The sequence below is a fragment of the Heterodontus francisci genome, unplaced genomic scaffold, assembly GCF_036365525.1.
Source record: "Heterodontus francisci isolate sHetFra1 unplaced genomic scaffold, sHetFra1.hap1 HAP1_SCAFFOLD_121, whole genome shotgun sequence".
Classification (NCBI taxonomy): domain Eukaryota; kingdom Metazoa; phylum Chordata; class Chondrichthyes; order Heterodontiformes; family Heterodontidae; genus Heterodontus; species Heterodontus francisci.
Genome location: NW_027140425.1, coordinates 2655064 through 2681953, shown reverse-complemented (window position 1 = coordinate 2681953; position 26890 = coordinate 2655064). Strand labels below are relative to the sequence as shown.

Here is a 26890-nt window from a genome sequence, read left to right as displayed (position 1 = left end):
TCAACATAAGTCAGAAGTGGGAATGTTCGCTGATGATTCACAACTCCTCAGATACTGAAGCAGTCTGTGCCTGCAAGCAGCAAGACCTGAACAACATTCAGGCTTGAGCTGATAAGTGACAAGCAACATTCTTTGATCGGATCCTGATTGAGATATCCGTGCGTGGAGTGGCGGAATGTATGGAGAGTGATTCTGAAGAGGATGTCTGAGCCTGGAGGGCAGAATCTGTGGAGAGTGGTCCTCAAAGGATGTCCGTGTCTGGAGATTTAGGATCTCTGAAGAGGGTCTCCGAGCCCATAGTGCTGGGATCAATGGAGAGTGATCCTGAAGTGGGTGTCCGAACCTGGAATGGCGGGATCTGTGGAGAGTGATCCTGAAGTGGGTGTCTGAGCCTGGAGGGCAGAATCTGTGGAGCGTGATCCTGACGAGTGTGTGTAAACCTGGAATGGAAGCTTTCTGTGGAGGTACAGGTGGAGGCCATTCGTTCCCAGTATTTTATAAAGGTTTAGCATAACTTATATGTTTTTACTCTATGCCTCTATTAATAAAGCCAAGTGTCCTGTTTGCTCTTAGCTACCTTTTCAATCCTTCTAACATTGGTGTACATTGTCTCTCTGCTCCTGCACCCAGTTTAGAATTGTAACGTTTCATTTATATGGCATTCTTCCTTCCAATTTGTATCACTTCACACTTCTCTGTGTAAAATTTCATCTGTTATGTGAAAGCCCATTTTACCATTTTTTTTAAAGTTCCCCTGAAGTGTGTTACGATCACTGGCACAGGACAAAATTCCTGAGCATTCTTTGATGCTATCTCCATAGACAGAGCAATCTTTTACGCGAGCTCAAATGTGGGATTTTGTGTGTTTAGTATCTTATTTCACCCACCAATATAAGCACAAATATGTCACGTAAATCTTGTTCACTGCAGTCCCTGCTGCTGTTTGCTGCCTATATTTACAGACTTTAATCTCAACCTCGTCACCATGTTCTCTAATATATTCAGGGGGCATCAGCAGAGAAAATGTTCACCAACCATGGCAAGTGCAAGGAAATGTTTATTTATGTCATTATGTCATGAACATAATCGACAAATTTTTACATGTGTGAATCATCAATATGTGTCTTCATAAATGGAACCCCGTCACAATAAACACTATCACCTTTCAATGTTTAGCAGACAGGTTTGACGGCCTGATGTGTGTGATTCCCATATTAATGTGTTTGCACAAAGTTCGGGGAAAGATGGAGATACGAATAATTTACAGGGAAATCTTTTAAGCATATTACCACATCTCTCACTCACAAAGATCTGCAAACACATGGATTCCAAAAGAACCTGAGTACAAAATCACCTAAAATAAACACAGCCAGAGAGACTTGCAATAACCTGTAGCTCAGGGAAAGTACATGATGTTATGGAAGGGATTCTGGTTCTTTTGTTAAAATATTTTTTGAAGAAGTCATAATCAAACTGAATAAATGTAGGACCAGTTCTTTTTCAAGAGAGCACCAAAAGAACCAATTTGGCAACTATGTTTACTGGTTGTCACATGATTCAAGTTAAATATAGAACAGAAACCATGGTAACCGGGAGAAATGTGGTTAGTGAAGTCAGTCATGCCCCTTGATTGGACAACCTTGGCAGCAGCAGCGCAAACCTAAGACAGCAGAAAACTCACAACCTTTGGTTGTAGCAGTAAGTGTGTTTTACCTGCTGGAGTGAGCAGCTGATAAAGTTAGCCTGAAGAATCGTCAAGGAAGGAGAGAAGACCACAACCCAGTTTGTTTTCCAGAAAATCTTTAAAAGACCCTGAGAAGTCCACTGAGTTAATTCATCTTGTCGCATGTCTTTGAAGAAGGCCTGCGAAAATTAATTCTCAATGCCTTCTGAAAAGAACTGTTCAAAAATACCCTAGTGACCTGTCTACGTATACTCGGAAGGTAGACTGTATTCCAGTTTTGGAGCAACATATCTCATCTGATGATTTCTTCAAAAATGAGCAAATAAACAGCCCAAGAGGTTTTATTTGTCTGTAACAGAGTGCTGAATTTAAACAAAAATCCCTTTTATTTTTTCAGCTATCCGGTGTGTGTGTGTGTGTGTGCGTGTGGCTCGAAGATAAAAAAAAGGACTTTAAAAGTTGTTCAAGGTGAAAAAGGAACTTTTAAAATTTCCACCTGTGTGTTTATGCTTTACTTCATGACTAGTTAAAACTTGTTCGACAATAAATGGATAATTTTGTTGTTTATTAAAGAAACCTGGTCAGTGTCTTCTATTCTGGGAAAAATAGAGTATATGATTGACTGTATCAGTATGTGGGAAAAGTTCACATAGATGTTGTGACCTGTGGAGAAGTGGGATGAGAATAAAGAGTGCCCTCCTCTGCCCTTAGTTGTCACAGCACTTGTGATCTGGCTCAGCAGCTTAATTGGTTCTAGTGTTTGTCTGATAATCAGAAAATCTTGGATTCATATCATGGCTTCAAAAGTTTAGCTATCAATCATTTACATCCATTTTCTTGTGAACTTTAACTTTTCTTATGAATTTCATTCACAAAAGAAAACAGCTCAGTGGTTGCCTTTGTGAAGGATGTGAGTTTGAAATGGCTGTTCCTGCTCGTACAGATGTCCAGTGCTAATATTTCAACGGCAACTCAATCCCCTACAATTTCTTTGAGAGCAATGTGTTTGCAGTTGCATTTAACCTGGAAAACAGCTCAACATTAATCTCACTGAAGGAAAGTGTGACCGTGTTGTATGTTTCAGAGTGTTTGTGTCATTTTGTGTCTCTTTTAACCAAGACTATAACACGACGCAAAGGGGAGGGTTGATCCGAGGTTTAGAATATATTATCATTCAGGAGCAAGAAAAATCAAAAGGAACAAAATAAGAAAACCCAGTCTCCAGATTTGAGAATCTGTAGATCCGCTTTGGGAAAGTGAATCAGAGCAGAATGAAGGGTGAACTGTCCGACTGCCCAGAAGAGATGAAGACACAGCTCAGTCAGCACGTTCCCCTGGTTTATGATGCTGGAACATTCCTCACACATAAATTATTCAATCAATATTCATCTGCCAAGTCGGTCTGAGGCTGTGCCTCTCTGATCATGTGGAATTAAAGCAATTCTTCCAGTCAGTGAGTTTAGTTGTCATTTCATGAGAAATTAGAAGTCATCATGACTTCGTCAGTGACCTCATGGTTCAGGTGTCTGAGTGATGTTAATCATGATGTGATGAAATGATTGTATGTTCCAGTTTTTCCGTGGTGGATTTTCACACTGAGTAGAAACGTGTTGGACATGGTCTGGAAATGTTTCACACCGCTCCATTCCCAACAGGCCATCACCTGATGTGATGGAAATTTCATTTACTGACAGAAGCTGCATTTCCATCATTGCACATCTGGCTGCACAACCAGGATCTGTACTGTCCAAACAGCTGACAAGGTGGTCGAGAGGTTAAGACGGTGGTGTACTAATGCATTTTGCTTTGCATGTGTGGGTTCGGATCCCAATTTTGTCGTCAGTGTTTGAAGTGTCTAGTACATTGTTGTGGGGGAGCTTTTGTGGAAAGTTGGCCTGGAAACATGTTCTTATCAATATCTCGCTGGTGATTCCAGAATTGTTTATACTTTATTAAAATTGAGACAGACAATTGGAATTCTTCGCCCAAATTGGACTGGAATGAAGATCAAATAGGGATCACGAAAAGGAGGAAGATTTTTCCCTCCCTCCTTCCTTCCATCTTTACTTTCTCTGGATTTACACCAAATGAAATACTAACGGGAAAAGCAAACGGCGAGGGAGCAGAAGCAGAACATTATCCTTTGGCAAGAAATTTATTTTCAAATCTTCTTGATAGATTAAGTGAGTGAGCAATGTTTTGGCAGATCAAGTTTAAAATGTGGGGTCATCTGGGACCTACGAAAGATAGATCAGAGTGTTTTTTATAAGTGGTGAGATGTTAGAAACTGGAGAAGCAGAGACCCGAGTGCTGAATCACTAAACACTAACGGACTGGTAGAAAATAATGTGAAAGGCGAATGGAATCTGAAGATTGGAACTCACGTTGTAGTTATATAAAGCTCTGTGCTCCTGAAGTAAATGTCCAAGCCAGAATTGTGGGGAATCTGTGGAGAATGATTTGTTTTTTATTTATTCTTGGGTGTGACTATCGCTGGCAAGGCTGCCATTTATTGTCCATCCCTAATTGCCCTTGAGAGTGTGGTCGGGAGCTGCCTTCTTGAACTGCTGCAGTCAATGTGGTGTAGGAACACCCACAGTGCTATTGTGGAGGGAGTTCCAGGATTTTGACCTAACAACAGTGAAGAAATGGTGATATAGTTCCAAGTCATGAGGTGAACCTGCAGGTGGTGGTGTTCCCATCCATCTGCTGCCCTTGTCCTTCGAGGTAGTGATCACGGGTTTGGATGGTGCTGTCGAACGTTACTTAGCGAGTTACTGCAGTGCATCTTGTAAGTGGTACACACTGCTGCCACTGTGCTCTGGTGGTGGAGGGAGTGAATGTTTAAGGTGGTGGGTGAGGTACCGCTGAAGAGGACTGCTTTGTCCTGGGTGGTATTGAGCTTTTTATATGTTTTTGGAGCTGCAGCTATCCAGAAAAGTGGAGAGTATTGCATCACACTCCTGACTTGTGCCTTGTAGACAATGGACAGGCTTTGGCATGTCAGGAGGTGAGATACTTGCTGCAGAATTCCCAATTTCTGACCTACGCTAAAAGCCGCAGCATAGATGTGACTGGTCCAGTTTAGTTTCTGGTCAATGGTAACCCCCAAGATGTTGATGGTGAGGGATTCAGTGATGATAATGCTGCTGAGTATTAAAAGGTAGATGGTTTGATTCTCTCTCATTGGAGATGTTCACTGCGTGGCACTTTTGTGGCAACCAAGTCGCTTGTCACTTATCAGCTCAAGCCTGAATGTTGTTCAGGTCTCGCTGCTTGCGGACAAGGACTGCTTCAGTATCTGAGGAGTTGTGAATCATCACCTAACATTCCCACTTCTGACTTAAGTTGAGGGGAAACTCATTAATAAAACAGCTGAGGATGGTTGAGCCTAGGACACTACCCTGAGAAACTCCTGAGGCAATGTCCTGGGCTGAGATGATCGGCCTCCACCAACCATAATCATCTTGCTTTGTGCTAGGTATGACTCCAACAAGTGGACAATTTTCCCCTGATTCCCATTGATTTCAATTTTGCTAGGGATCCTTGATGCCACACTCACTCAAGGGTAATTACTCTCACCTCTCCTCTGGAATTCCACTCTTTTGTCTCTATTTGGAACAAGCTGCAATGAGATCACAAGAGCAGAAATAGTAGCAGCAGGAGGCCATTTGGCCCCTCGAGCCTTCTCCGGCATTCAATAGGATCATGGCTGATCTGATCATGGCATCAACCCCACTTTCTTGCCTGCCCCCCATAACCCTTGACTTCCTTGTAGATAAAAATCCAAAGATGAACGACTGTCTGAGAGAAGAAATTCCTCCTCATTTCCTTCTGAAATGGAAAATCCCTAATTCTGAAACTGTGTCGCCTAGTTCTAGATTCCACCACGAGGGGAAACATTCTCTCAGCATCTACCCTGTCAAGACCCTTCAGAATCTTATATGTCTCAATACGATCACCTCTCATGTTTCTAAACTCCAATCAGTATAGGTCCAACCTGCTCAATCCTCCTCACAAGACAACCCTTCATCACAGGAATAAATCCAGTGAACCTTCTCTGAACTTTTTTTTTTATTTCCAACATATACTTTATTCGTTAAAAAACTATAAAAAGATACATTACAAAACAGTTCAAAAACAGCACCAAGTCAACAATACAAAGATTGCAAAGGAGAGCAGTTTCCTTCAGTACAGGAATGAATTGCCTCACAACCCTTCCATTTCATTTTACCTGCCATGTACTTTTTGCAGCAAACAAATATTTTCTGGAATAAAAACAAGAAATACTGGAACCACTCAGCAGGTCTGGCAGCATCTGTGGAAAGAGAAGCAGAGTTAACGTTTCGGGTCACTGACCCTTCTTCGGAACTGACAAATATTAAAAATGTCACAGGTTGTAAGCAAGTGAGGTGGGGGTGGGGCAAGAGATAACAAAGGAGAAGGTGCAGCTTGGACAAGGCCACATAGCTGACCAAAAGGTCATGGAGCAAAGGCAAACAATATGTTAATGGTGTGTTGAAAGACAAAGCATTAGTACAGAATAGGTGTTAACGGACTGAATATTGAACAGCAGCAAGTGCAAACCTGAAAAAAACAGTGGGTAAGCAAACTGAATAAACTAAGATGAAATGAAATAAATGCAATATAAAAGGTTGTAAAAAATGTAAAAAAGCAAAAAAGAAGAAAAAAGAAAAAAACAACTAAAACTGAAAGTAAAATGGGGGGCTGTCATGCACTGAAATTATTGAACTCCATGTTCAGTCCGGCAGGCTGTAGTGTGCCTAATCGGAAGATCAGATGCTGTTCCTCGAGCTTGCGTTGATGTTCACTGGAACACTGCAGCAATCCCAGGACAGAGATGTGAGCATGAGAGCAGGGGGGAGTGTTGAAAAGGCAAGAAACCGGAAGCTCAGGGTCCTGCTTGCGGACCGAGCGGAGGTGTTCCGCAAAACGGTCACCCAGTCTGCGCTTGGTCTCCCCAGCATCGAGGAGACCACATTGTGAGCAGCGAATACAGTATACTACATCGAAAGAAGTACAAGTAAATCACTGCTTCACCTGAAAGGAGTATTTGGGGCCTGGGATAGTGAGGAGAGAGGAGGTAAATGGGCAGGTATTACACCTCCTGCGATTGCAGGGGAAGGTGCCATGGGATGGGGACGAGATGGTGGGGGTAATGGAGGAGTGGACCAGGTTGTCGCGGAGGGAACAATCCCTTCGGAATGCTGACAGGGGAAGGGAGGGGAAGATGCGTTTGGTAGTGGCATCACGCTGGAGGTGGCGGAAATGGCAGAGGATGATCCTTTGGATATGGAGGCTGATGGGGTGGAAAGTGAGGACAAAGGGAACCCTTTCACGGTTCTGGGAGGGAGGGGGAGGGTTGAGGGCAGAGGTACGGGAAATGGGCCAGACACGGTTGAGGGCCCTGTCAACAACAGTGGGGGGGGGGGGATTCCTCCGTTGAGGAAAAAGGAGGTCATACCAGAAGCACCGTCATGGAAGGTAGCATCATCAGAGCAGATGCGTCGAAGACGGAGAAACTGGGAGAATGGAATGGAGCCCTTACAGGAGGTAGGGTGTGAAGAAGTGTAGTCGAGATAGCTGTGGGAGTCGGTGGGCTTATAATAGTAGACAACCTATCCCCAGAGATGGAGACAGAGAAGTCGAGGAAGGGAAGGGAAGTATCAGAGCTGGACCATGTAAGGGTGAGAGAAGAGTGGAAATTGGAAGCAAAGTTGATAAAGTTTTCCAGTTCGGGGCTGGAGTAGGAAACAGCACCGATACAGTGATCAATATACCGGCAAAAGAGTTGGGGGAGGGGGCAAGAGTTGGACTGGAACAAAGAATGCTCGACATATCCCACAAAAAGACAGGCATAACTAGGACCCATGCGGGTACCCATAGCGACACCTTTTACTTGAAGGAAGTGTGTGGAGTTGAAGCAGAAGTTGTTCAATGTGAGAACAAGTTCAGCCAGGCGGAGGAGGGTGGTGGTGGATGGGGACTTGTTGGGCCTCTGTTCCACGAAGAAGCGGAGAGCCCTCAAACCATCCTGGTGGGGGATGGAGGTGCAGAGGGATTGGACGTCCATAGTAAAGAGGAGGAGGTTGGGACCAGGAAACTGGAAATTGTCAAAATGACGTAAGGCGTCAGAAGAGTCACGGATGTAGGTGGGAAGAGACTGGACCAGCGGAGAAAAGATAGAGTCAAGATGGGAAGAAATAAGTTCAGTGGGGCAGGAGCAAGCTGACACAATGGGTCTGCCGGGACATTCCCGTTTGTGGATTGTGGGAAGGAGGTCGAAGCGGGCTGTCCGGGGTTGCGGGACTATGAGGTTGGAAGCTGTAGAGGGAAGATCTCCAGAGGAGATGAGGTCAGTGACAGTCCTTTGGATGGTGGCTTGATATTCGCCGATGGGGTCATGGTCCAGAGGGAGGTAGGAAGAGGTGTCTGTGAGTTGGCGCTGAGCCTCTGCAAGGTAGAGGTCGGTACGCCATACAACAACAGCACCTCCCTTGTCTGCAGGTTTGATGACCAAGTCGGGGTTAGACCTGAGAGAACGGAGTGCATCAAGATCAGAGGGGGACAGGTTAGAGTGAGTGAGGTTGGCAGAGAAATTGAGATGACAAATGTCCAGCCGACAGTTTTCAATGAAGAGATCAAGAGTGGGTAAGTGGCCAGGGGGAGGGGTCCAGGTAGAGGGAGAATGCTGGAGGTGGGTGAATGGGTCTGCTGGTCGGGAGGAGGACTCCTGGTCAAAAGAAGTGAGCCTGGAGGCGGAGAAATATTTTCTGGATACAGCCCGAGGGGATTTCCATGGATCCAGTCCCTCAGTTCACCTTCGTGGGGGTACCTTACACAGTGGTCTTCCCCAGTGAACCTTTGCCCCAAGCTGTATTGCGTCCCTCAGCACGTAGTCTTGGACCTTGGAATGTGCCAGTCTGCAACATTAGGTCGTGAACAACTCTTTGCGCTGAAAGACCAGAAAGTTTCGGGCAGACCAAAGGATGTATTTCACCGAATTGATAGTCCTCCAGCAGCAGTTGATGTTTATCTCGGTGTGCATCCCTGAGAACAGCCTGTTGAGCACAGACTCCTGTGTTACACAGCTGCTTGGGATGAACTGCGATAAAAACCACTGCATCTTTTTCTGCACCTGCTTTGCAAAGACAGACAGGGCAGTCCTCTCTCCTCTGTCTTGTTTGTTTGCTGTATTGAACCCTTTGCTGAGTCGATTAGGAAGGATGCAAGCATAAGGGAGGTGATACAATCCGAGGCATTGGAGTCACTCAGGTTAAAACTTCCCTGGACCTGGATGACGTCGCCGTCTTTTGCTCGGATCCGCTGTCCTTTCGCAGACTGATCAGCATCTGCGACCAGTTCGAACTCGCCTCGGCAGCCAAAGTTAACCACGGCAAGTGCGAGGCCATGTTCTTTGGGAACTGGGCTGACCGATCCTTTGTCCCCTTCACCGTCAGGTCAGACTACCTGAAGTTGCTGGGGATATGGTTCGGAAGGGCCGTGGCGTGCACCAAAACCTGGAAGTAGCGAGTAGCCAGGATACACCATAAGCTGAGCATGTGGGAGCAGCGATATCTCTCCATTGTGGGTAAGAACCTGGTGATCAGGTGCGAGGCGCTCACGTTGCTGTACGTGGTGCAGTTCTGGCCCATACGCCACTCCTGCGCTGTGGCGATCACCCGAGCCATTTTCCGCTTCATATGGGGTTCCAAAATGGACCAGGTCTGTAGGGACACGATCTTCAAACCCCTGGATAAGGGCGGGAAAAATGTACCCAACGTCGCCCTCATCCTGATGACTACCTTCGTGTGCAGCTGCATCAAGCTGTGCGCAGATTCCCAGTACACAATCTCCAAGTGTCACTACGTGCTGAGGTTCTATCTGTCCCCAGCGTTGTGAAGGATGGGCCTGGTCACATTGCCGCGGAATGCTCCATCCAGTTGGACTGTGCCGTACCACCTATCCTTCGTGGGAAAGTTTCTGTGGAAAAACATCTTTGACCACCAATCCTTCAGGTAGTGGTCTGCATGGAATGTCCTCAAGGCCCGACAGGAAAAGGAGATGGTGGATCCAGTCGGATGGTTCCCCGAGCAAACTTCCAAAGTCATTTTGCGGAATGCCTCATCACCAGAACTTTCACACAAGCACCAAGATGAAACTTGGCTGGTGGTGAGAAGAGCCCTCCCCATCAGATCCTTCCTGCACGCCCGAAGTCTCACTCCCTCCGCTCAATGCCCTCGAGGTGGCTGTGGTGGGGAAGAGACAGTTGCCCACCTCTTTCTCTGAATTGCCTCCAATGCAAGTATATCCCTCCTTAAATAAGGAGACCAAAACTGTACACAGTACTCCAGGTGTGGTTTCACCAACACCCTGTACATTTGTAGCAAGCCTTCTCTCCTTTGATACTCCATTCCCCTTGTAATAATGGGTAAAATTCCATTTGCCTTCCTAATTATTTGCTCTACCTGCATGCTAACTTTTTGTGATTCACGTACGAAGACACCCAGATCCTTCTATACCGCAGCATTCTGTAGTCTCTCGCAATTTAAATAATATTTAATTTATCTGTTCTTACTACCAAAGTGAATAACCTCACATTTTCCCACATTATACTCCAGCTTCCAAATGTTTGCCTGGATCTGAGAGGCACTGGCGGAATCTAAACTGAGCATCGATGAGCAGTTTATTGCTAAATGCGTGGTGATTGATATCACTGTTGATGACATCTTCCATCACTTTGCTGATGATTGATAGTGGACTGATGGGGCGGTAATTGGTCAGATTGGATTTGTCCTGCTTTTTTTTATGGACAGGGCACACCTGGGCAATTTTCCACATTGTCGAGTAGCTGTTTGTGTTGTAGCTCAAAAAAAAATTATCTTAATAAATTATCGGCTGTAAGCACGTTTGTCATCAGGTTGAATAATTTCTGTGTGAGGAATGTTCCAGCATCATAAACCAGGGGAACGTGCTGACTGAGCTGTGTCTTCATCTCTTCTGGGCAGTCGGACAGTTCACCCTTCATTCTGCTCTGATTCACTTTCCCAAAGCAGATCTATAGATTCTCACATCTGGAGACTGGGTTTTCTTGTTAGGTTCCTTTCGATTTTTCTTGCTCCTGAATGATAATATATGCCAACCTTGGATCAAGGGGAACCCTGTCGCAGTTCTGGGAGGGAGGGGAAGGGGGAAGGCAGAGGTTGAGAATCCTGTCAACTACACTGGGACGGGGGGGAGGGCGAGGGCAGAGGTTGTGGGCCCTGTTAACTACACTGGGACGGGGGTGGGGCGTTGAAATCTGATGATGTTGTTGAATTTAATTTCAAACACTCCTTGAACTCTCTGCCGATGAAGACTGAAAAAGGGAAGAACAACCACACAACAAGGGTATCAAATCCAAGACCCTGAGATTAAAAGTCTCATACTCTACCAACTGAGCTAACAAGGCCTGATACAGTACTTCTACTCTGATACAGTAAATCCACTTACAGAAGCCCCAAAGTGTGAGAAATTCCTCTCACTCATCAATAATAAAACTGAAATCTTTTTACCTTCCAAATGCTGCCATCTATTTTGTCAGTATTTATTTCTCTCTCCTTTATATTTAGTTCATGCATTTCTTCAGAATTTTTTTATTTCAATTATATCTGAGGGAAGAAATGAACAGATCTGGCAGCTCAAAACTGGGCATCCATGAGGCACTGTGGGTCATCAGCAGCAGCAGAATTGTATTTAAACACAATATGTTACCTCCTGGCCTGACATATCCCTCACTCTACCATTACCATCAAGCCAAGGGAGCAAGAGTGGTTCAATGAAGTGTGCAGGAGGGCATGTCAGGAGCAGCACCAAGCAGACCTAAAAATGAGGTGTCAACCTGGTGAAGCTGCAACACAGGATTACTTGCATGTCATATAGCGGAAGCAGCATGCAATAGACAGAGCTAAGCAATCTCACAATCAACAGATCAGATCAAAGCTCTGCAGTCCTGCCACATCCAGACCTGACTGGTGGTGGATAATTAAACAATTAACAGGAGTCACAGAGAGTCATACAGTCGTACAGCATAGAACCAGGCCCTTCGGCCCACCGCGTCCATGCCGAACATTATGCCTATCTATACTAATCCGACCTGCCTGCATTAATTCCATATCCCTCCATGCCTTGCTCATTCAAGTACCTGTCCAGATGCCTCTTAAATGTGACTACTGTTCCTGCCTCCACCAGGCAGTTCATTCCAGATACCCACTATTCTTTCTGTGAAAAATTTACCCCTTTGACCCCCTTTAAACCTCCTCCCTCTTAGCTTAAATGTATGCCCTCGAGTTTTAGTCACCCCTACCATGGGAAACAGACTCTGGCTATCTACACTATCTATACCTCTCATAACGTGTGACGTAGGAGTGAAGAACGAGTGGCCAAGAGGAGGGAAATGGCACGGCCTAGAGCTAATGGCTGGAGTGGGGGTTGGGGAGCTGGGAGCGAGTGGCAGGAGAGCTGGGTGACGCGAACGGAGAACAATCATCCAGGGGAGCAGCGAGGTGGAGAGCGAGCAGCTGAGGAGAAGAAGCGTCAAGGCCGAGGGGGGACAGCTCCAACCTCAAAGTCTCCCATTCAGCCGCTTCCTTCAGCTGAGTGAGAGGCTGGATACCCGATGACACTTTAGCGTGAATGTGCGAAGATGGAACATGGGCGGATATGCGATGATGTTGGTGCTGAACCATGACATCATCCTGTGCATGTGCCACTTAATCCTGGCAAGATGTAGCTGCACCTATGAGCAGCTTGGCGCTCTCCGATGATGTCAGCGGGCCGCTCCGTTGACAGGAATCACATTGTGTCAGCAGTGCCCACATCCCAGGAAAGAATAAAAAAGAGATTTACCACAATGGTAGCAGGGTGAGGGATTTCAGTTATGTGGAGAGATTGGAGAAGCTGGGGTTGTTCTCCTTGCAGCAGAGAAAATTCAGAAGAGATTTGACACATTTGTTCAAAATCATGGAGGTTTTCAATAGTTTAAATAAGGAGAAACTGTTTGCAATGGTAAAAGGGTCAGTAAGCAGAGGACACAGATATCAGGTGATTGGCAGAAGAACCAGAGGTGACATGAAGAGCCATTTTTTCCACTGCAATGTGTTGTGATAAAGAAAGAAAAGACTTGCATTTATATAGCACCTTTCAAGACCACTGGACATATCAAATCACTTTGTAGACAATGAAATACTTTTGAAGTGTAATCAATGTTGTAATGTCAGAAATGCAGCAGCTCATACCCACAAACAGCAATGTGATAATGACCAACTGATCTGATTGAGGGGCAAATATTGATCACAACACCAGGGAGAATTGCTCTTCACTTGTTTGAAATTGCAGCATGGGATCTTTTACATTCACCCAAACATGCAGACCAGGTCTTGGTTTAACATCACACATGAAAGGCAGCACCTTCAACACCGTCAGTGCTGCACTGCAGTGTCAGCTGTGAAATCTGAACCCAGAAGCTTGTGATTTCGAGGTGAGTGTGACCAACTGAGCCACAGCTTTTACCTGAGTCTCAATCCTTCTACCAACAGTTTCTCTCTATCGGGTCTGTCACGACCCCTCATGATTGTGAACACCTCTATCAAATCTCCTCTCTAAGGAGAACAACCCCAGCTTCTCCAATCTATCCACATAACTGAAATCCTAACCACACGTTGCAGAAAGGAATTTTTCCTCAAGTTCCTTCTGGTTTTGTGAGTCACTTTAAATCTGTAACCTTGGTTATTGACCGTTCAGCAGTTAGAAACAGTTCCTCAGTATTTACTCTACCTCAAACCTTCAAGGAAGCTCTGCAAAGTAACTGAAAATCAAGTTGTCAGAAGTGGGATTTAAACACATGCCTCCAGTGAAAGCTGCACCCTGAACAGAGAAGCTGAAACCGCTCAGTCACCTCAACTGTTCAGACCTTTTTGACCTTGTCATCACTTCTGTACTCAGTTCAGGAACTTGTTCAATGTTACTGGAATGCTCAGTGATTGGGATATTAACTCCCCCGGGTTTTTCTGAGCTTGTTCTCGGTGTATGGGGATGTTTGTCCTGGACCGTGGAATCTTGCATCCCTGTAATGGACATTAACCCACTGATTGAATCTGTATTCACTGCTTTCTGCTGGTGCTGGGTAATTGCAGAGTGTGGGGCTGGAATGTTGCTGCTTGTCCCGGCCTCACACACTCTGGGAAAGAGTGAATAATTGATGCGTCTGTTTCTGTATCTGAAATGTGACTTAGATCTGCTGTTGTTAACCGAGGCAGCGCTGCAGGAGGATACGTTAATAATCTCTCACTAATCAACTGTAAACAGTCAGAATGTGTAACTTTGAGCAGCGCTTTCTGCACCGTCAGGGCTGGAAAGTTGAGGGAGGGAGAGACACTGTCAGTATCTGAGTGTATACAGCACTGTACAGAGAAAGGGGCAGCCATAAAGACAGGGCTAAATTGTGGCGAGTCGAAGAGACTTAGTAGTTGGCAGGAAAAAAGACAGAGGCGCAAGGGGAGAGCCAACTGTGCAACAGCCCCAACAAACAAATTTCTCTGCAGCACCTGTGGAAGAGCCTGTCACTCCAGAATTGGCCTTTATAGCCACTCCAGGCGCTGCTTCACAAACCACTGACCACCTCCAGGCGCGTATCCATTGTCTTTCGAGATAAGGAGGCCCAAAAGAAAAAAAAGAAAAGAAAAAAGAAAAAGAAGAAAAGAAACAGTGAAAGAGCCAATATACCGGGGCTGAGACACAGTGCATCTTTTCACATTTAATCACAATAATATCCACAGTCAGTAGCTGAAAATGATGAAAAACCGAATAGCAAGAGCAAAAGTAAGAAAAGTAAGTAATTATAGATTAGCTGATCAGCTTTCACTGTGTTACCTGGTAGTCTACTGTTTTATATTCAATGCTGTCTCCACTGTGGCCAGGGAATGATTTCTTCTCAAAGGCTGAACATTAACAAAACTGCTTGTAATTTAAAATCTTTTAAAAGTAATTCCATGGAGCTAATGGGGAAAAGTCAAATTATAGGAGAGCTGGTTGGTGATGACGTGGATGTGTCTGCAGTGTGCAGGACCAGACTGTTTCTATAGATTCACAATGAATGTTCCACCCTTTATTTATAACAGTAAAACTGATCGTGGACAATGGCTATTCTGGTTGCAGCAACCTGAAGCTTTAACTCATTAACACCCTACTTTAGGGTAATTTAGAAAGCACAACATGCAGCTCTGTCAGTTAGTGTGTTTGTTTGTTAACCCACAATTTGATGGTTCAAGCACATAAATGGATGAGGCTTTATTAACTTAAACTCTTCTACATCTGCTATATTACTCTTGCTGTTGATTTTTCAAAGATAAGGTTAATCAAGTCTTTCTTTTTGAAATCCATGCTGACTGTGTTTTATTATTTTTCATTTCCATCTGTATTTTCTACTTTGGAGGATTACAGGATATTATCATTTTTTAATTCATTCATGGGAGGTGGGTGTCGCTGGCTGGGCCAGCATTTATTATCCATCCCTAATTGCCTTGAGAAGGTGGTGCTGAGCTGCCTTCTTGAACCACTGTAGTCCATGTACTGCTGTTATGAAGAGAGTTCCAGGATTTTGACCCAGCAACAGTGAAGGAACGGTGATACAGTAATAATTCAGGATGGTGTGTGGCTTGGAGGGGAACTTGCAGGTTGTGGTGTTCCCATGCATCTGCTGCCCTTGTCCTTTTGGTTATAAAGGTCACGGGTTTGGAAGGTGCTGTCGAAGGAGCCTTGGCACATTGCTGCAGTGCATCTTGTGGATGGTACACACTGCTGCCACTGTGTGCCAGTGATGGAGGGCATGAAAGTTGTAAATGGGGTGCCAATCAAGCGGGCTGCTTTGTCCTGTTGAGTTTCTTGAGTATTGTTGGAGCTGCACCCAGCCAGACAAGTGGAGAGTATTCCATCACATTCCTGACTTGTGGACAGGCTTTTGGGGAGTCTGGAGGTGAGTTACTTGCCACAGGATTCCTAGTCTCTGACCTGCTCTTGCAGCCATAATATTTATATGGCTACTGCAGTTCAGTTTCTGCTCAATGCTCACCCCCAGGTTGTTGATAGTGGGGGATTCAGCGATGGTAATGCCATTGAATGTCAAAGGGAGATGGTTAGATTCTCTCTTGTTTGGGATGATCATCGTCTGGCAGTTGTGTGGTGGGAATCTTATACATCTTTATTGCAGAGTACTCTATTGTACTGATGAGTGACCACACTTGAAAAGTCGTGAAATGCAAGTCTTGCTTTTTCCATTGTTATCAGTGTCATTGTGATCAAAAGATAGGATTCATGTGCACAAAGTTTAAATCAATTTTGATCAAAATAATGTAAAAGCATCGATAATATTGCACTATACTTAATAACCTCCATCTTCCTATCCTTACCAAATACAATGTCTTTGACCCTGAAATTGATTCCACAATCTCAGTCACTCAGACAATTTCAGCTCAGTTCTGATGAAAGGTCACAGATCTGAAACGTTAATTCTGTCTCTCTCTCCACAGATGCTGCCAGACCTGCTGAGTATTTCCAGCATTTTCTGTTTTTATTTCAGATTTCCAGTATCTGCAGTATTTTGCTTCTGTGTTACTTTGAAAGTTAAAACTGACCCACCTGTCTACAATTCACACTGGGGTCTCCCATGAAATGATTCTGTATAATGTTGATGTAGTGAATACAGACTCCTAGCACAGAGCTTCCTGTGGGGAATTGGGGATATGAAAACCAGCAGACTCTGCAGGAATTTCCACTGGGAGCACAAATTCACAAAATCTACCTTTTATATATCGATTCATTTTGATTGTCCTTCTGGAAAATTATTTTGAAACAATTTACACATCAACCCACAGCTCCATGACTGGGTCAATTATGAGGTCATCCTCTGACAGGTCATGTGACAGCTGGAGCCGCAAGACATCAGAACCAGATTTGTGACTGGATTAAAACCCGGAATCCTGTCATAATGGCTTTTCAAATAAAGCTGTTGCTGTTTGAAAACACAGCAGTTAAACTTTCTGCCTGACCATGAGGGGAGCTAGGGAGAAATTTACAAAACTAAATCCTTTTACAAAATAGTTCAAAAACCATTCACTGAAAAATCATGTGAGGACTCATATGCAGTAGAGAAACAAGCAGAATACAGAAAGTACAGAGGAGAGCTGAAAAAGGAAAAGAGATCAGCAAGATGTATGAGAAAAGATTAGCAGGTCACATAACTGGGAACACTGAAGTCTTTTACCAAACATATGGACAGTCAATGAAAGGGTGGGTCAATTAGGAGATCCTGTGGAGGCAGAGGGTGTGGCTGAGGTACCAATTAAGTACATTTCATCTGTCATCACAAAACAAACGGATGCTGCAAATGTCACAGTAAAGGAGGAGGAAGTGGAGAATTTGGAGGGGATGAAAATAGATAAAGAGGAGACAATTACAAGGTTAGCAATGCTCACAGTAGAAAGGTCACCCGGTCTGGATGGGCTGCATCCTGGGTTGCTGAGGGAAGTAAGGGTGGAAATAGCGGAGACTCGAACCACAATCTTTCAATCCTCCTTGAATATGGGAATGATGCCAGAGGACTGGAGGATGGAGGTAAGCTTGGGTAGCTCGATCTTAGTTTAACTTGACCATTTTTATAATGTATCCATTGTCATAACTAACAACGTTACGAAAGCCATTTTATGATGAACACATGACCAAAGGAACCATTTTGTGTTCAGTACTAATGTTTATATCCTGTATAATTAATGAGTAGCTACCCATCCTGAAACAGATGATTGTAAAAGTAATGAACCTTGATTGAGTTATAATTAATGAATCAATAAACATTTCAGAGAAAATGGGTTTTCATTTAAAGTTTGTTCAATCTAATTACTGTGAGTTTCTGTGTCTTTGTGGGAAAGGGCAGTTTCAGCTAAATGTATTCAAACAATGGACCTTTCTAGGACCCCTGATAAAACCCATGGTCTGGTACATCGTGACCTTCAAGAGTCTCGATTTAATGAATAGGAAACTTGTTTCAGATCAGATTGGGAGACAGTGTGAAACCACTCCATTGTACTCATGTCTGAGATGCCGAGGATAGGTGACTGTTCGTGGAAGACGTCATTAAGAACTAATTAAATGTACCTAGCAACAGATAGGAGCAATTATTATTTTACAAGGTGGTGTGATGGCCATCCAGGGGTTAAAAGTAGGGATCTTGTAAGGTTTCAGTGTGCAGGAACACTGGAAGATCTCAGGGGTAAAGGCTCAGATCATCAACCAGGTTCTCCACCTGATGAGGGATCTAGACTGGACAAAGAGGACCGTGACACTCTGAGACCAACTCGACCAGTCCGCACACCTGCTAGAGCTGCAAAGTTATATTCCCCAAGTTTGTTAAGTATAATTTTACTTTCAATTATTAAGTACTATTTTACTCTCAATACAAGTTCTGGACTTATTAAACAATTATCCTGTTGCCTTATTGGTTAAAGTCATGCCCAAAGTGAGTGTCCACAATAGACTTTCCAGAACTGAAAGATAAGTCTGCAAGGATTGCTAATTTTACAGCCCTGTTTAAAAAGAGAGATAAACCCAGGAACTACAGACCAGTTAGTCGAATGTCGGTGGTAGGGAAACTTTTAGAGGCAATTATCCAGGAGGAAGTTAATTGTCACTTGGTAGAACATGGGCTAATAAATGACAGCCAGTACAGATTGGTTAACAGAAGATTGTGTCTGAAATAATTAATTAATTTCTTTGATGAAGTTTCACACAGAGTTGACCAGGGTGGTGAGGTTGATGGTGTGTGTCTGGACTTCAAAATGGTGTTTTAAAAAGTACCATAAAATAGACTTGTTAACAAAATTCGAGCAGATGGGATTAAAGGGACAGTGGCAGCGTGGATACAAAATTGGCTGAGGGACAGAAAGCATAAAGTAGGGTGAATGCTTGTTTTTCAGAATGGAGGGACTTAATACAGTCATGTCACTGTTGTTGCAGTGTGTGCAGTGTCTGACTCTGAGCTGTCCTAGGGAGGGGGCTGTTTGTGATGTTCCTGTGGGGTGCATTATCATCAGGGTCTCTCTCTGAGCTGTCACAGGGATGGGGCAGTGTGTGATATCCTTATGCATGTCATGCAGGACCACTGGTGTGTGGTTCCATCCTGATGCCAAGAAACAGAGCCCCATCTACGGGCAAAAAGTCTCACTTCCCTGTGGGTGTCTTGAGAGAGAAGAAGGCTTAGGGAGAAAACCTGGACAGTAAATCCGGAGTGGAGTCCCGTAGGCGGTTACCTGTTACTTATCAGGCAGTTTTCCAGCAACTCCTGTAGCAGAGCTGTTACCAAACAGTACTGGATTTTCCCTTTCCTTTGGACAATACTAGCAATGCTGAGAGGGGGTCCTGATGTTCAGGGTCTCCATACTATTTGCCCATGAGAGGACACTCCAACTTTGTGGTTAAACATTAACACAACATGGGAAGAAACAGTTACCGATTATAAGCTCTCATTCAATTGGTGTAGAGTATGAGCACCAGGGGTTACTTCCGACAGTGGTAGAGAACATCAGATCTCATTGGATAACTGCCACCTACTCCAAGCTGGGTAACCCCAGTCAGTTAGTTGCTATCCTGCCACAACCTGCTTGCTTCAATGGGTGCTTGGAGCTCAGAGAGTCATCTCTCAACAGGTGGATCGATAATCTGTGCACCAGGCAAGACAAACTTAACAAAGAAGACACCAGTCCTTTGCATCACAAACTGGAACGTGAGGACCATGTGTCCTGGCCTTACCGACAACCTTCTGCAGGTTGATGACACACACAAGACAGCTGTGAAGTACAAAGAACTCACAAGACTCAATGTGGACATTGCTGTTCTGCAGGAAACTAGACTCGTTCAAAGTGGATCCCTCAAAGAGAAACACTACAACTTCTTCTGGCAAGGGGAATGCCCAAGAGGCAACTCGTGAGCCTGGAGTGGTTTTCACAGTAAAAAACATGCTACTTGCGATGAGTGAACCCCCCCCCCCAACCCCCACAGTTGGCTCAGAGACACTTCCTACTCTTCACTTGTCAACAAGCGCGGGCCCAGTTAATCTCATGTGCACCTATGTCCCGACACTCACCTCCACCCTAGATGTCAAGGATCAATTCTATGTGACACTTGACACTGCCATCAGTAGAATTCCCAGCACCGAGGGTTTGTACCTTCTAGGAGACTTCAACACAAGCTTGGGTACTGACTACAGCTTGGCCAACGAGCATAGGGCACCAGGGGCTTGGCAAGATGAACAGAAATGGACAGAGGTTGCTGGAGCTATGCTGTCAGCATGGATTCTGTGTGATGAACAGCTACTTCCAGGTCAAGCTGTGCCACAGGGTGTCCTGGAGACATCTGAGATGACGCCACTGGCACCAGCTAGACCTTATCATCACCAGACCTACCACCCTCAGCAGTGTCCTCATCACTCGCAGCTATCACAGTGCTGACTGTGACACTGATCACTCCCTGGTGTGTAACAAGGTCAGGCTTCAGACAAGGAAGCTTCACCCATCCATGAAGAAAGGTCGTCCTCAGATCAACACTCGCCGAACCACTGATCCAGAAAGGACCCAGGAGTTCCTCAACATCCTTGATCAGGCACTTTCAAACAACAATGCACTCACTGTGTATGGAAAAAGAGATGGGAGGAATGCTGACTGGTTTGAGGCTTATTGGACTGAAATAGAGTCAGTTATTGCAACTAAGAGGAGAGTCCTCATGAACTACAAACCAGTCCCCAGCAAACAAAATCTCGATGCTCTCAGAGCTTCCAGAAACAGGTCTCTGCAGACTGCTCGGCCCACCTCCTTCTGGAATGTGTCTTTGCAAAGCAGGTGTGGAAAGAGATGCAGTGGTTTTTGTTGAGTTTCATCCCAATCAGCTCTGTAACACAGGAGTCTGTGCTCTGCGGGTTGTTCCCAGGGATGCACACCGAGACAAACATCAACTGCTGCTGGAGGACTATCAATTCGGTGAAAGATGCTCTTTGGTCTGCCCGAAACTTGCTGGTCTTCCGGAGCAAAGTGTTGTCCATGATCGAATGCTGCAGACTGGCACATTCCAAGGTCCAGGACTACGTGCTGAGGGACACACTACAGCTTGGGGCAGCCGCAGCAAAGGCTCAATGGGGAAAGACCACAGTGTATGGTCCCCCCACCAAGTTGAACTGAGGGGCTGGATCCATCAGAAACCCCTCGAACTGTATTGGGAAAATTTTCATTTGCTGTAAAATGTAAAAATGTCTATGGCATGACAAATGAAATGGAAGGGTTGTGAGGCAACTCATGATTGTATTGAAGGAAACTGATCTCCCTTGTGCTGTTTGCATTTTTTGACTTGGTGCTGTTTGAAACTGTTTAGTAATGTATTTTTTACAGATTTTTATGAATAACGTATATTTTAGAAATTAAAAAAAAAACTGCTCGGCACTGCTGGTTAATCAATACTAGTTAAAACTCTGCAACAGCATACAATCTGATGCTGATTCCGGGGATGCTGGAGGGATGTATGAAGGAATTAAGAAAGCAATGGGACCAGCAGTAACTAAATCAGCACCTTTGAAGACAAAGAGAGGGGTGATCATCACTGAACCTAACAAGCAGATGGAAAGGTGAGTGGAGCATTACCTTGAACTCTACATAACGGAGAACATTGTCATTGAAGTAGCTCTCAGCGCCATTCCAGACTTCCCTGTCATGGAGGAACTGGACAGTGAGCCCTCCATAGTGGAGCTCAACAAGGCCATTGACCGTCTTGCCAGTAGTAAAGCCCCGGGAAATGATGTTATTCCACCTGGAATCATCAAAAGTGGAAAAGCGGCTCTGCTGCAGCATCTCCATGAACTTCTGTGTCTCTGTTGGAAGGAAAGATCTGCACCTCAAAACATACGTGATGCAAATATTGTCACCTTGTAACAAAAATAAGGGGGAAATCGCAGTGACTGCAGAAATTACCGAGGCATCTGCTTGCTAAGTATTGTGGGGAAGGTCTTTGCTCACATTGCTCTGACCAGATTGAAGACCCTGGCATCACACATCTATCCTGAGTCTCAGTGCAGCTTCAGAGCTGGTAGATCGACAGTCGACATGATTTTCTCACTTCGGCAATTACAGGAGAAGTACTGTGAACAGTACAGACCACTCTACATTGTCTTTATAGACATCACCAAGGCCTTCGATCTTGTCAGCAGAGACGGACTCTTCAAACTGCTGTGGAAACTAGGCTGCCCTCCTGAACTCTTGGGCGTCATTTCTTTCCACGAGAACATGCACAGTTCCGTCAGTTACAAAGGAGCAACATCAGACACTTTCAAGATCAGCAGTGGAGTAAAGCAGGTTGTAAGCTCCTCACAGCTCACATCTTTACAATTAGCATACTCTTCTCCATTCTGCTATTTTACACTTTCAGTGACTCAGATGGGGGTGTCCACCTGCATACCAGAGCTGACGACAAGCTGTTCAACTTGGCAAGACTGTGCGCCATGACCAAAGTGGGTAAGTTCCTAGTCCGTGAGTTGCTGTTTGCTGATGACGCTGTGCTGAAATCCCATAATGAAGTTCACTTGCAGCAGCTTGTAGATCGCTTATCCCTGGCCTGCAAGGAGTTTGGACTGATGATCAGCATCAGGAAGATCAAAGTTATGGGCCAGGACGTGGAGACTCCACCTTCCATCAACATCGACAGGCTCACTTTGGAGGTTGTCAACAGCTTCACATACCTTGGATCAACAATCACCAGCAATCTGTCCCTTGATGCTGAAATCAGCACCAGGATTGTCAATGCTGCAGCTGTCATGTCAAAGTTGAGAAGACGAGTGTGAACCGACAGCAAACTGATCGAAAATATAAAGCTCTGCGTGTACCAGGCTTGTGTTCTCAGCACCCTCCTTTATAGGAGAGAAGCATCAACAACTTATGCAATTCAAGAAAAGCAGCTGAACAGCTTCCACCTCCGCTGTCTCAGATGGATATTGGGCATCTCCTGGCAGGACAGAGTGCCGAATGCAGAAGTACACCAGCGTGCAGGGATCTGCAGCATGTTTGCCCTCTTGAGTCAGCGGTGACTCTGTTGACTGGGTCATGTGTGCTGAATGGATGACGGTCGCTTTGCCAAAGACACACTCTTTGGTGAGCTTGCTATCAGCACGAGAGCAACAGGTCACCCACGTCCATGATACAAGGACATCTGCAAGCGAGATCTCAAGCAGACTGGGATTGGAGTCGATGCATGGGAAGTCCTTCCTGCTGACTGGAATTCCTGGAGAAAGGCATTCAGGAAGACCATGGGAAAAGCAGAGGACAAAAGAAACGACCAGTTGGGGGCAAAGAGAGCTCAGAGGAAGGAAAAATTATCAGTCGACCTCGGGCCAATGATATTCATCTGTACCAGCTGTGGAAGGGATTGTCACTCACGAGTCGTCCTCTACAGCCACAACAAACGATGCTTAATACAGAAGTGACGTGCACCCCGGGCGTCGCCCATCGTCTTCTGAGACGGACGATTGCCTATTACTACTACAACTACAGCTACAACTACAAGAGCGGGTCATGAGGCTGGGAACTCTGTGGCGACTAACCCATCTCTTGACTCGCCAAAGCCTGCCCACTACCTACAAGGCACAAGTCAGAAATGTGATGGAATACTCATGCCTGGATGAGTGCAGCTCCAACAACACTCAAGAGATTGACACCATCAGGTCAAAGCAGCCCACTTGATTGGCACCCCATCCACCACATTAAACATGCATTCCCTCTAGCACCAGTGCAGAGTGGCAGCAGTGTGTAACATTTACAAGATGAACTGCAGCAACTTGCCAAGCCTCCTTCAACAGCACCTTCCAACCCACAAACACTACCACCTAGAAGGATAAAGGCAGCAGACGCATGGGAACATTACCACCTTCAAGTTCCCCTCCAAGTCACACACCATCCTGACTTGGCACTAGACCGCCATTCCTTCACTGTTGCAGGGTCAAAAACCAGGAACACCCTCCCAAAAAGCACTGTGGAGGTGCCAGAAGATTGAACAGTGGCAAATGTGACTTGCTATTTCAACAAAGGGTGTAAGGACAATCCAGGTAACTGCAGGCCAGTTAGATTAACAGCAGTGGTGAGTAAGGTTTTCGGAACAATAATTAGGGAAAAAAATCAACAGTCACTTGGAGAGATTTGAGTTAATTGAGGAGAGTGAGCATGGATTTATAAATGGGAGTTCATGCTTGACTAACTGCATTTTTTGATGAACTAACAGGAAGATGATGCAGCGAATGTTGTTGATATGGATTTTAAGAAAGGATGGATGGATGGATTAAGAATGGATGAGAAGGGGATTGAGTTTAAGAGCCGCGAGGCTATGCTGCAGCTCTATAAAGCCCTGGTTAGACTACACTTGGAATATTGTGTTCAGTTCTGGTCGCCTCATTATAGGAAGGATGTGGAAGCTTTAGAGAGGGTGCAGAGGAGATTTACCAGGATGCTACCTGGACTGGAGGGCATGTCTTATGAAGAAAGGTTGAGGGAGCTCGGGCTTTTCTCATTGAAGCGAAGAAGGATGAGAGGTGACTTGATAGAGGTGTACCACTTGATGAGAGGCATAGATAGAGTGGATCGCCAGAGACTTTTTCGCAGGGCGGAAAGGGCTATCACCAGGGGCCATAATTTTAAGGTGATTGGCGGAAGGTTTAGGGGAGATGTCAGAGGTAGGTTCTTTACACAGAGAGTGGTGGGTGCGTGGAATGCACTGCCAGCGGTGGTAGAAGAAGCAGATACATTAGGGGCATTTAAGAGACTCTTGGATAGGTACATGGATTATGGTAGAATGAAGGGCATGTAGGTAGTTTGATCTTAGAGTAGGTTAAAGAGTCGGCACAACATCGTGGGCCGACGGGCCTGTACTGTGCTGTACTGTTCTAAGGTACCACATAAAAGGGTGGTTAACAAAAGTGAGGTTCATGCAATAGGAGACTCCCTGTCCAATTGGATAGAAAATTGCCTTAAGGACAGAAAATAGCGAATCATAGTAAACGGTTCTTTGTCAGACTGGAGGATAGTCGACAGTGGATGTTCTCCAATGGTCACTGCGAGAAACACTGCTTTTTCTGCTATATGTAAATGACTAGGATCTTGGAAAATAGAGTAGAATCTCAAAATATGCTGATAACACCAAACCTGGAGGAGTGGTAAATAGTGAGGATGAAATGAACTGCCTGCAACAGGACAGTGATAGGCTAGCAGAATGGGCAGACAGGTGGCAGATAGAATTTAATAGTGACTAGTGTGAGGTGATAGACTTTCGCAGAAGGGATAGGGAGAGGCAATATATACTTAATGACACAGTTCTAAAGAGTGCTAAAAATAAGGCTCTTTATAAATGTCTTGTTGGTCCAGGGGTATGGTTTTCATTTTCGATGTGTAATTGGATAGCATGTGAGAGATCCTGGTTTCAAATCCTGCATGACTCCTACTTCATTTGCATTTTTATTTGAAGGTCATCGATTGGTTGCAGCCTTACAAAAAGCGGAGTTGACTTTCACACGGAGCCTGTTTGAGGACCAGAGAACTGGATTCAAAGAGCCTGTTGACAAAATTGAAATGAACTAAATGTACAGATTGCCAAGTGTGTGTATGAAGGTGAAGCAGTAACTGAGAGCTGGATCTAAAAACAACAGGACTGGGTTCTGGTATGGAATTGAATTCTTCTGTGTTTCTGTTGTTTGTCTTGGATTAACTCATCGATTTTTTGTTTTTCACTTTGTCGATTTGTTTGAATAATTGTGGATCCTTCTTCAGGGTGTTTTCTTTCACCAGGTCGTTCTGACCTCTGATGATGTTGATCGTAATAAGCTTCAACTCACTGATAGTTTTGGAAGTGAGCAAATTTCCTTTGCTTGAGTCTACAACATGGAACTCAGTCTGACATGTGGATCCATGGGAGGATTTGAAAGCTGCCCCAGCGTTGGAGCATACAGTTGCATCCATCCAATAAGAGACCGAGTAGAAGTGACAGTTCAGTCAGTCGAACATGAGACTTTTAATCTCAGGGTTGTGAGTTTGAGTGCCATTCTGATTTTCCCTTTTTTTCGGCTTCATTAGCAGAGAGTACAAGGATTGTTTGACGTGAAATTCAACAACAGTATGAGAAAGTCTCACTTTGATTCAGGACTCTTATCTCTCTGCAGCATCTTGCTGCGAAGAATTGAACTTTATCTCATTTCCTTCTCAGCTCAGGGTCAGTGCGGCTCAGTGGGACTTCTGGCTGTCTCCCGCTTCACAATCCATCAGTGCTGAGAAAGCAATGGGGAATATTACTCAGATGTTGTATTCTGTAAACTTTTGGAAAAAATTGAATTATGTATTTACTTCCAAAACATTCATTCTCAGTTCTGGGAAAAATACAGTATATGATCGACTGTATCAGGAAGTGGGAAAAGTTAAAATATGTTGTGACCAGTGGAGAAGTGGGATGAGAATAAATAGTGCCCTTCTCTGCTTTCAACTGCACAAACCTTTCCAATCTGGCTCTGTAGCTTAGTTGGTTACAGCACCTGTCTAGTAAACAGGAGATCCTGGGTTCAACTCCCAGCAGAGCCTTGTTGCACATTTGCAGCGTGCTTTAGAAGCTTCCTGATCTTTCATTTACATTTCTGTCTTGTGAAATTTGACTTCGAATTCAAATTACATAATGAATTTCAGTCACAGGAGAAAACAGCCTTTGTGAAGGATGTGAGTTTGGAATGGCTGTTCCTCCTTGTACAGAAATTCAGTGCTGATACGCCAAAGGCAACTTCTTTGATAGAAGTTTGTTCACAGTGACATTCAACCTGGAAAACAGCTCGACATTAATCTCACTGAAGGAAAGTGTGACTGCGTTGTATGTTTCAGAGTGTTTGTGTCGTTATGTGTTGCTTTCAACCGTGACTGGGACATGACGCAAGTGGGAGGGTTGATCCGAGGTTTGGAATATTTGTCAGTCAGGAACAAGAAAAATCAAAGGAAGCAAATAAGAAAACCTATGTCTCATGTGGTTACCGACAGACGGTGAGAAAATATTAAACTTTGTTCTATTCAATACAGCTGTGTGAACTTTGACCTGTTCTACCTT

General features: G+C 44.8%; 1 non-coding gene across 1 annotated transcript; it reads left to right on the top strand.

Annotated features, from left to right (window-relative positions):
* Nucleotides 1-26305: 26305 nt before the first annotated feature.
* On the top strand, nt 26306-26379 carry trnat-agu (transfer RNA threonine (anticodon AGU)). Its single transcript has one exon. It is a non-coding gene; the product is annotated as a tRNA-Thr (tRNA).
* Nucleotides 26380-26890: the final 511 nt, after the last annotated feature.